The sequence below is a fragment of the Moschus berezovskii genome, chromosome 4 (genome assembly GCF_049115385.1).
Source record: "Moschus berezovskii isolate FMDL1 chromosome 4, NW_MosBer_1.0, whole genome shotgun sequence".
Lineage (NCBI taxonomy): Eukaryota > Metazoa > Chordata > Mammalia > Artiodactyla > Moschidae > Moschus > Moschus berezovskii.
Window position 1 is genome coordinate 90,632,681 of NC_142463.1, and position 11,193 is coordinate 90,643,873.

Sequence of the window (11,193 nt, forward strand, 5' to 3'; positions counted from 1 at the left end):
TATAGAGATGAATAAAAAGGACTTACCTGTCAGCAGGAGATGTGGGCTATAAACAAATGAAACAAAGCACAATGCTGTGTATAATAAAATTTTGCGTAAGGTTACAAAAAGTCAGTTTCCCAAGTACATACGAGCAAGAGTCCATTTTACTTGAGTTCATTTCATATACAGGCTCCATATGAAGCAAAACTGTGGTAAAGTTGCTTCAGGAGATTATAGTCTTAGGCTGCATTAGTGAAAATATTGAATTCAGCAAAACAATAAACAAACAAGTAAATAGAAAACACAGAACTAGGAATCAGAAGCTCTGAGCTCAAGTTCTGGATATGTATTTTACTGTGTAACTTAAGCAAATTCTCTTCTCAGTTACCCCATCCATTTATAGGAACAATAAAGAAACAATGAAATCTAACTCACCTCCCTACTTGCCGTTGATAGAGCAAACTGATGCAACTACTTTGGAAAAGAAATGTTTAGCTAAGTAGTAAAGTTTTAGATACATGTGCTATTTCACTCAGCAATCCCACTCTCAGGTGCACACACAAGAAATTTGAAAATGTGTACCCAGAGTTGGATAGAGGAATGCTTACAGCAGCATGTAAGGGGGGAACCTGGGTGAAAAAACACATGTTGTTCTAAACGGAAAGGATAAGAAAGTTGCAGCATATTCATATAATGAAATACCATACAATTGTGAAAACAAGTAAACACTTTGCACTTGTAACAACTTGGATGAATCTCAAAAACTTAATGGTAAGAAAAACACAAGAAATAGAAGAATATATATGATACTACTTCACTTACATAAAATCAAAATTAATGAATATATTAAAACTGAATAATAAACTAACTCAACATTCAGAAAACTAAGATCATGACATCCGGTCCCATCACTTCATGGCAAATAGGTGGGGAAACAGTGGAAACAGTGGCTGACTTTATTTTTCTGGGCTCGAAAATCACTGCAGATGGTGACTGCAGTCATGAAATTAAAAGACGCTTACTCTTTGGAAGGAAAGTTATGGCCAACCTAGACAGCGTATTTAAAAGCAGAGACATTACTTTGCCAACAAAGGTCCGTCTAGCCAAGGCTATGGTTTTTCCAGTGGTCATGTATGGTTGTGAGAGTTGGACTGTGAAGAAAGCTGAGCACCGAAGAATTGATGCTTTTGAACTGTGGTGCTGGAGAAGACTCTTGAGAGTCCCTTGGACTGCAAGGAGATCCAACCAGTCCATTCTAAAGGAGATCAATCCTGGGTGTTCATTGGAAGGACTGATGCTAAAGCTGAAACTCCAATACTTTGGCCACTTCATGCGACGAGTTGATTCACTGGAAAAGACTCTGATGCTGGGAGGGATTGGGGGCGGGAGGAGAAGGGGACGACAGAGAATGAGATGGCTGGATGGCATCACCGACTCTGTGGACATGAGTTTGAGTGAACTCCGGGAGTTGGTGATGGACAGGGAGGCCTGACGTGCTGTGATTCATGGGGTCACAAAGAGTCGGACATGACTGAGCAACTGAACTGTACTGAAACATAATATAAGCTTATTGAAAAAGCTTGAATATGAAGAAATATGCAATGCCAACACTTCTAAACCTTTATTATTCTACAAATCTGATGATGATGGTAATTCTTTCCAACACTCAAGTGCTTAGATGGAAGGAAAGCTTAACAGAGACTCACATAGATCTCCCAAATAGCTATTAAGAAGGGATGTTATGTCTGCAGGTCTTCAAACAGGGCCAGGAGAACCATATTCAAAGGAAAATATCTCACTAAATCTAAGTGGAGTTAGGTCTGATAGAGCTAAATACTAATAGGATAAATCTGGGACTGGTGGTCTTCCTGTTTTATTGTTTGTTTTTTTTTTTTTCATATCTTTGACATAACCTCAATTTGATACAACTCTAGCTCTTCATCACAACCATATTTTCCTGGGCACCTCGTCCATAAACCTCTTATCTCTATCTATCACAGGGCAGACAGAAGGAAAACCACAATCACCGGAAACTAATCAAAATGATAAAGTGGACCACAGCTTTGTCTAACTCAATGAAAATATGAGCCATGCCACATAGGGCCACCAAAGACAGATGGGTCATTGCGGAGAGTTCTGATAAAATGTGGTCCACCGGAGAAAGGAATGGAAAACCACTTCAGTATTCTTGCCTTGAGAACCCCATGAACAGTATGAAAAGGCAAAAAGATATGACACTGAAAGATAAACTCTCCAGGTCAGTAGTTATCCAATATGCTACTGGAGAACAGTGGAAAAACAACTCCAGGAAGAATGAAGAGACAGAGCCAAAGTGAAAACAACACCCAGTTGTGGATGTGACTGGTGATGGAAGTAAAGTTCAGTGCTGTCAAGAGCAATATTGCATAGGATCCTGGAATGTTAGGTCCATGAATCAAGGTAAATTGGAAGTGGTCAAACAGGAGATGGCAAGAGTGAACATTGACAGTTTAGGAATCAATGAACTAAAATGGACTAGAACGGGTGAATTTAACTCAGATGACTATTATATCTACTACTGAGGGCAAGAATCCCTTGGAAGAAATGGAGTAGGCCTCATAGTCAACAGAAGTGTCTGAAAGCAGTACTTCGGTGCAATCTCAAAAACAACAGGCTGATCTCTGTTCGTTTCCAAGGCAAACCATTCAATACCACAGTAATCCAAGTCTATGCTCAAACTGAAGAAGCTGAAATTGAGTGGTTCTATGAGCTGCAGTCCATGGGGTCGCGAAGAGTTGGATACGATTGAGCGACTTTAGTTTCACTTTTCACTTTCATGCATTGAAGAAGGAAATGGCAACCCACTCCAGTGTTCTTGCCTGGAGAATCCCAGGGACAGAGGAGCCTGGTGGGCTGCCGTCTATGGGGTCGCACAGAGTCAGACACGACTGAAGTGAAAGGAGCAGCAGAAGCAGCATGAAGACCTATAAGACCTTCTAAAATTAATACTCAAAAAATATGTCCATTGCATCATAGGGGATTGGAATGCAAAAGTAGGAAGTCAAGAGATACCTGGAGTAATAGGCAAGTTTGGCTTTGGAGTACAAAATAAAGTAAGGCAAAAGTTAACCAAATTTTGCCAAGAGAAGGAATTGGTCATAGCAAACACCCTCTTCCAACAACACAAGAGACAACTCCACACATGGACATCGCCAGATGGTCAATACCAAAATCAGATTGATTGTATTATTTGAAGCCAAAGATGAAGATGCTGATTGCAGTCATGAAATTAAAAGACGCTTACTCCTTGGAAGGAAAGTTATGATCAACCTTGATAGTATATTAAAAAGCAGAGACATTACTTTGCCAACCAAGGTCCGTCTAGTCAAGACAATGGTTTTTCCCGTGGTCATGTATGGATGTGAGAGTTGGGCTGTGAAGAAAGCTGATCGCCAAAGAATCGATGTTTTTGAACTGTGGTGTTGGAGAAGACTCTTGAGAGTCCCTTATACTGCAAGGAGATCCAACCAGTCCATTCTAAAGGAGATCAATCCTGGATGTTCATTGGAGGGACTGATGATAAAGCTGAAACTCCAATACTTTGGCCACCTCATGCGACGAGTTGACTCACTGGAAAAGACTCTGATGCTGGGAAAGGTTGGGGGCAGGAGGAGAAGGGGATGACAGAGAATGAGATGGCTGGATGGCATCACCGACTCTGTGGACATGAGTTTGCGTGAACTCTGGGAGTTGGTGATGGACAGGGAGGCCTGGCGGGCTGTGATTCATGCGATTGCGGAGAGTCGGACACGACTGAGCGACTGAACTGAACTGAACTGAACTGAAAGATGAAGAAACTCTATACCGTAAGCAAAAACAAAACTGGGAGCTGACTGTGGCTCAGATCATGAGCTCCTATTTGCAAAATTCATACTTAGTTTGAAGAAAGTAGGGAAAATCACTAGACCATTAAGGTATGACCTAAGTCAATTCCCTTATGATTATACAGTTCAGTTCAGTTCATTTCAGTTGCTTAGTCGTGTCCAACTCTTTGCGACCCCATGAACCACAGCACGCCAGGCCTCCCTGTCCATCACCAACTCCCGGAGTTCACTCAAACTCATGTCCATAGAGTCGGTGATGCCATTCAGCCATCTCATTCTCTGTCATCCCCGTCTCCTCCTACCCCCAATCCCTCCCAGCATCAGAGTCTTTTCCAGTGAGTCAACTCTTCGCATGAGGTGGCCAAAGTATTGCAGTTTCAGCTTTAGCATAAGTCCTTCCAATGAACACCCAGGATTGATCTCCTTTAGAATAGACCAGTGGATTTCCTTGCAGTCCAAGGGACTCTCAAGTCTTCTCCAACACCACAGTTCAAAAGCATCAATTCTTCGGCGATCAGCTTTCTTCACAGTCCAACTCTCACATCCATACATGACCACGGGAAAAACCATTGCCTTGACTAAACGGACCTTGGTTGGCAAAATAATGCCTCTGCTTTTTAATATGCTATCTAGGCTGGTCATAACTTTCCTTCCAAGGAGTAAGGGTCTTTTAATTTCATGGCTGCAATCAGCATCCGCAGTGATTTTGGAGCCAAAAAAAATACAGTCTGACACTGTTTCCACTGTTTCCCATCTATTTCCCATGAAGTGATGAGACCAGATGCCATGATCTTTGTTTTCTGAATCTTGAGCTTCAAGCCAACCTTTTCACTCTCCTCTTTCACTTTCATCAAGAGGCTTTTTAGTTCCTCTTCATTTTCTGCCATAAGGGTGGTGTCATCTGCATATCTGAGGTTATTGATATTTCTCCCAGCAATCTTGATTCCAGCTTGTGCTTCTTCCAGCCCAGCGTTCCTCATGATGGACTCTGCATATAAGTTAAATAAGCAGGGTGACAATATACAGCCTTGACGTACTCCTTTTCCTATTTGGAACCAGTCTGTTCCATGTCCAGTTCTAACTGTTGCTTCCTGACCTGCATACAGGTTTCTCAAGAGGCAGGTAAGGTGTTCTGGGATTCCCATCTCTTTCAGAATTTTCCACAGTTTATTGTGATCCACACAGTCAAAGGCTTTGGCATAGTCAATGAAGAAGAAATAGATGTTTTTCTGGAACTCTCTTGCTTTCTCCATGATCCAGCGGATGTTGGCAATTTGATCTCTGGTGCCTCTGCCTTTTCTAAAACCTGCTTGAACATCTGGGAGTTCACGGTTCACATATTGCTGAAACCTGGCTTGGAGAATTTTGAGCATGACTTTACTAGTGTGTGAGATGAGTGCAATTGTGCGGTAGTTTGAGCATTCTTTGGCATTCCCCTTCTTTGGGATTGGAATGAAGGCTGACCTTTTCCAGTCCTGTGGCCACTGCTGAGTTTTCCAAATTTGCTGGCATATTGAGTGCAGCACTTTCACAGCATCATCTGTCAGGATTTGAAATAGCTCAATTGGAATTCCATCACCTCCATTAGCTTTGTTCATAGTGATGCTTTCTAAGGCCCACTTGACTTCACATTCCAAGATGTCTGGTTCCAAATGAGTGATCACGCCATCGTGATTATCTTGGTTGTGAAGATCTTTTTTGTACAGTTCTTCTGTGTATTCTTGCCACCTCTTCTTAATATCTTCTGCTTCTGTTAGGTCCATACCATTTCTGTCCTTTATCGAACCCATCTTTGCCTGAAATGTTCCCTTGATATCTCTAATTTTCTTGAAAAGATCTCTTGTTTTTCCTATTCTGTTGTTTTCCTCTATTTCTTTTTCATTGATCGTTGAGGAAGGCTTTCTTATCTCTCCTTGCTATTCTTTGGAACTCTGCATTCAGATGCTTATATCTTTCCTTGCTTCCTTTGCTTTTCACTTCTCTTCTTTTCACAGCTATTTGTAAGGCCTCCTCAGACAGCCATTTTGCTTTTTTGCATTTCTTTTCCATGGGGATGGTCTTGGTCCCTTTCTCCTGTACAATGTCACGAACCTCCGTCCATTGTTCATCAGGCACTCTATCTATCAGATCTAAACCCTTAAATCTATTTCTTACTTCCACTGTATAATCATAAGGGATTTGATTTAGGTCATATCTGAATGGTCTTTTGGTTTTCCCTACTTTCTTCAATTTAAGTCTGAATTTGGCATGATCTGAGCCACAGTCAGCTCCTGTTCTTGTTTTTGCTAACTGTATAGATCTTCTATTTTGCTGGAGCAGCTGTGAAGAGATACTCCACAACCAAGGTAAGTGAAACCCAAATAAGATGGTAGGTATTGGGAGGGAGCATTAGAGGGCAGACACACTGAAATCATAATCACAAAAAACTAGTTGATCTGATCATATGGACCACAGCCCTGTCTAACTCAGTGAAACTAAGCCATGCTGTGTGGGGCCACCCAAGATGGATGCATCATGGTGGAGAGGTCTGACAAAATGTGGTCCACTGGAGAAGGGAATGGCAAACCACTTCAGTACACTTGCCTTGAGAACCCCATGAACAGTATCAAAAGGCAAAATGAAAGGATACTGAATGAGGAATTCCCTAGGTCGCTAGTTGCCCAGTATACTACTAGAGATCAGTGGAGAAATAACTCCAGAAAGAATGAAGGGATGGAGCCAAAGCCAAACAAATACCCAGTTGTGGATGTGACTGATGATAGAAGCAAGTTCCAGTGCTGCAAAGAGCAATATTGCATAGGAACCTGGAATGTTAGGTCCATGAATCAAGGCAAATGGGAAGTGGTCAAACAGGAGATGGCAAGAGTGAACGTCGACGTTCTAGGAATCAGTGAACTAAAATGGACTGGAATGGGTGAATTTAACTCAGATGACCATTATATCTACTACTGTGGGCAGGAATCCCTTAGAAGAAATGGAGTAGCCATCATGGTCAACAAAAGAGTCCGAAATGCAGTACTTGGATGCGATCTTAAAAATGACAGAATGATTTCTGTTTGTTTCCAAGGCAAACCATTCAATATTACAGTAATCCAAGTCTATGCCCCAACCAGTAATGCTGAAGAAGCTGAAGTTGAACGGTTCTATGAAGACCTACAAGATCTTTTAGAACTAACACCCAAAAAAGATGTCCTTTTCATTATAGGGGACTGGAATGCAAAAGTAGGAAGTCAAGAAACACCTGGAGTAACTGGCAAATTTGTCCTTGGAGCACGGAATGAAGCAGGGCAAAGGCTAATAGAGTTTTGCCAAGAGAACGCACTGGTCATAGCAAACACCCTCTTCCAACAACACAAGAGAAGATTCTACACATGGACATCACCAGATGGTCAACACCAAAATCAGATTGATTATACAGTGGAAGTGACAAATAGATTCAAGGGATTAGATCTGATAGACAGAGTGCCTGAAGAACTATGGATGGAGATTCATGACATTGTACTGAGGGAATGAGCAAGAAAAAAAATGCAAAAAGGCAAAATAGTTGTCTGAGGAGACCTTACAAATAGCTGAGAAAAGAAGAGAAGCTAAAGGCAAAGGAGAAAAGGAAAGATACCCATTTGAATGTAGAGTTCCAAAGAATAGAAATGACAGATAAGAAAGCCTTTCTAAGTGATCAGTGCAAAGAAAGAGAGGAAACAATAGAATGGGAAAGACTAGAGATCTCTTCAAGAAAATTAGAGATACCAAGGGAATATTTCATGCAAAGTTGGGCTCAATAAAGGACAGAAATGGTATGGACCTAAGAGAAGCAGAAGATATTAAGAAGAGGTGGCAAGAATACACAGAAGAACTACACAAAAAACATCTTCATGACCCAGATAACCACGATGATGTGATCACTCACCTAGAGGCAGACATCCTGGAATGTGAAGTCAAGTGGACTTAAGGAGCATCACTATGAGCAAAGCTAGTGGAGGTGGTGGAATTCCAGTTGAGCTATTTCAAATCCTAAAAGCTGATTCTGTGAAAGTGCTGCACTCAATATGCCAGCAAATTTGGAAAACTCAGCAGTGGCCACAGGACTGGAAAAGTCAGTTTTCATTCCAATCCCAAAGAAAGGTAATGCTCGAACTACCAGACAAATGCAATCATCTCATACACTAGCAAAGTAAAGCTCAAAATTCTCCAAGCGAGGCTTCAACAGTACGTGAACCAAGAACTTCCATATGTTCAAGCTGGATTTAGAAAAGGCAGAGGAACCAGAAATCAAAATGCCAACATCCTTTGGATCACTGAAAAAACAAGAGAGTTCCAGAAAAACATCGTCTTCTGCTTTATTGACTACGCCAAAGCCTTTGTGTGGATCACAACAAACTGTGGAAAATTCTTCAAGAGATGGGAATACTAGAGCACCTCACCTGCCTCCTGAGAAATCTGTATGCAGGTCAAGAAGCAACAGTTAGAATCAGACATGGAACAGCAGACTGGTTCCAAATCAGGAAAGGAGTTCATCAAGGCTGTATATTTAACTTATATTCAGAGTACATCATGCGAAATGCCAGGATGAAGCAAAAGCTGGAATCAAGATTTCCAGGAGAAATATCAATAACCTCAGATTTGCAGATGACACCATCCATATGGCAGAAACTGAAGAAGAACTTAAAGAGCCTCTTGATGAAAGTGAAAGAGCAGAGCGAAAAAGTTGGCTGAAAACTCAACATTCAGAAAACTAAGATCATGGCATTTGGTCCCATCACTTTATGGAAAACAGAATGGGAAACAGTGACAGGCTTTATTTCTGGGGGCTCCAAAATCACTGCAGATGGTGACTGGGACCATGAAATTAAAAGACACTTGCTCCTTGGAAGAAAAGCTATGATCAACCTAGACAGCATATTAAAAAACAGAGACGTTACTTTGCCAAAAAAGGTCCATCTAGTCAAGGCTATGGTTTTTCCAGTAGTCATGTATGAATGTGAAAGTTGGACTATAAAGAAAGCTGAGCTTTGAAGAATTGATGTTTTTGAACTGTGGTGTTGGAGAAGACTCTTGAGAGTTTCTTGGACTGCAAGGAGATCCAACCAGTCCATCCTAAAGGAAATGAGTTCTGAATATTCTTTTGAAGGACTGATACTAGAGCTGAAACTCTGATACTTGGTCACCTGACTCATTGGAAAAGACCCTGATGCTGGGAATGATTGAAGGCAAGAGGAGAAGGGGAAGACAGAGGATGAGATGGTTGTATGGAATCATTGACTCAATGGACATGAGTTTGAGAAAGTTCCAGCAGTTGGTTGTGGACAGGGAATCCTGATGTGCTGCAGTCCATGGGGTCACAAAGAGTCAGACACAACTGTGTGGCTGAACTGAACTGAACCTCATAGAATCTCTTTTCCCAGTTCAACCCAGGACACCTACTAGATCACTTTATATAAGGAAGCAATGCAGAGTAAATATTAAGAGATTTCCATTGTGGACACCCCTAGCCTTAGCACTGAATCCAGGACCTTGTGCTTAAGATTTGTTTGATCAATTTTCTCATCTACAAAGTTGAGGTGACAGTAGTAATCCTTTTTATAAGCTAAATAAAATAATGATGTGGAGCCCTCTGACGAACATTAATTGTTTTTCAGTCATGCAGTATTTACTCTCCATTCTTTTAGAATTTCATTTTGTGGCCAATCCAAATGGAACTTTAAATCCAAGTGCCCTGTTCTTTCCTTAAGCAAAAGAGTGGCTCAAGCTCAAAGCTACACAATCAGACTATTTCTCCCAGGACTTGGATTCTTGTGTGGACTGACACATTAATAAAAATTAAAATTGGAGCTTATTGGTCCTAGGCCCACCTCCTACTTTGCTAACAAAAGGAATGTGATTTTTGCTATTATCAGTGGCACATCCCATGTTCTTATCTTTGATTCTGTGAGTTTCCTCATATTCTTCTAATATAATGTTTTGTGCTTGTTAGGGTTGGGTTTTTTGTTGTTGTTATTTGTTTGTTTATTTTAGTCACTAAGTCTTGTCTGACTCTTTTGTGATTCCATGGACTGTAGCCCTCCAGTTTCTTTGTCCATGGGATTTCCCAGGCAAGAACACTGGAATGGGTTGCCATTTCCTTCTCTAAGGGATCTTCCTGACCCAGGGATCAAACCCACGTCTCTTATATCTCCTGCATTGGCAGGTGGATTTTTTTTTTACCACTGAGCCACCTGGGAAGTCCAAAGTTGGTTTATTCACTTTCAAAAAATAAATTCTTAATAATATAAACATCAAGCATGATCTCTGGCATATGTAGGTGCTTGTGGTGTTTGTTGACATTATTTTTATAACTGAAATACCAGCCACTTCTACCAAACTTTCTTTGGTCTTATGAGTGGGAACCAAACACCCAGGACCTAATTATCACTGGGTGAATGGATACAATTTCTAAATGTGATAAAAAATAAAATAAAAATCAGTCTGTATCTACAATAAGTCTCCTAAGTTGCCAGCTTCCCATGATGGACACTCATATGTCCACCAACTGCTTTCCTGGTACTGTCATAAGACAGCATGAAGGAAGCAAGAACAGGCAGTATGCACCAGAGGACATAAGTATTTCAGAGGAAGGAGAGATCATTGAGCTTCAAAGAGAGGATCCAACCTGGGATTTGAAGAACTGTAATACTGTGGTAGGCAGTGAGGAGAAGGAGAAGACATTACATGCAAAGTATGGAGAGACAGTGTGAGCAATGGCATGCAGAACATGTTGGGGACAAAGAATAGACCATTTTGGCTGAAGCAGAAATTTTTTTATAAGACAATAGTAGTGTATAATGTTTAAGAGGGTGGATTGGCGTTAATTTTAAACAAAAAATTCTCCAAAAGGTCATGATGCAAATATTTCTACTAAAAGAAACTTTTCAATATCATCACTATTATCTCTCCACAGCACAAGATATCTTTGAATGTTTTCTAGATGTAATTTGGACCTGTGGATTAGGGAGTTCTCACTGACCTCCAGAGGGTACATTTTGGGAACCACATGTTCTTATATAAAATTACTGTATAAGTGTGACTAAGGTTGCCTCACATCGAGTGGCTCAGAGATAAAGAATCTGCCTGCCCATATAGGAGACAGGGGTTCCAAACCTTGGTAGGGAAGATCCCCTGGAGAAGGAACCTATATCCTTCTGGAAACCCACTCCAGTATTCTTGCCTGGGAAATCCCATGGACAAAAGAGCCTGGTGGGCTATAGTCCACGGGAGTCACAAAGTGTCAAACGTGACTGAGTGACTGAGCACACATGACTAAGATCATTTCAAAGAACAGGTGTGGGTAGAATGTTCATAAAGTAGCACCTAA

General features: G+C 41.1%; 1 protein-coding gene across 1 annotated transcript in view; it reads left to right on the forward strand.

The window, feature by feature from the left end:
• CHI3L2 (chitinase 3 like 2) overlaps positions 1-11,193 on the forward strand; it is a 271,894-nt gene that overhangs the window by 73,170 nt on the left and 187,531 nt on the right. The gene's annotated exons all lie outside the window — the stretch shown is intronic.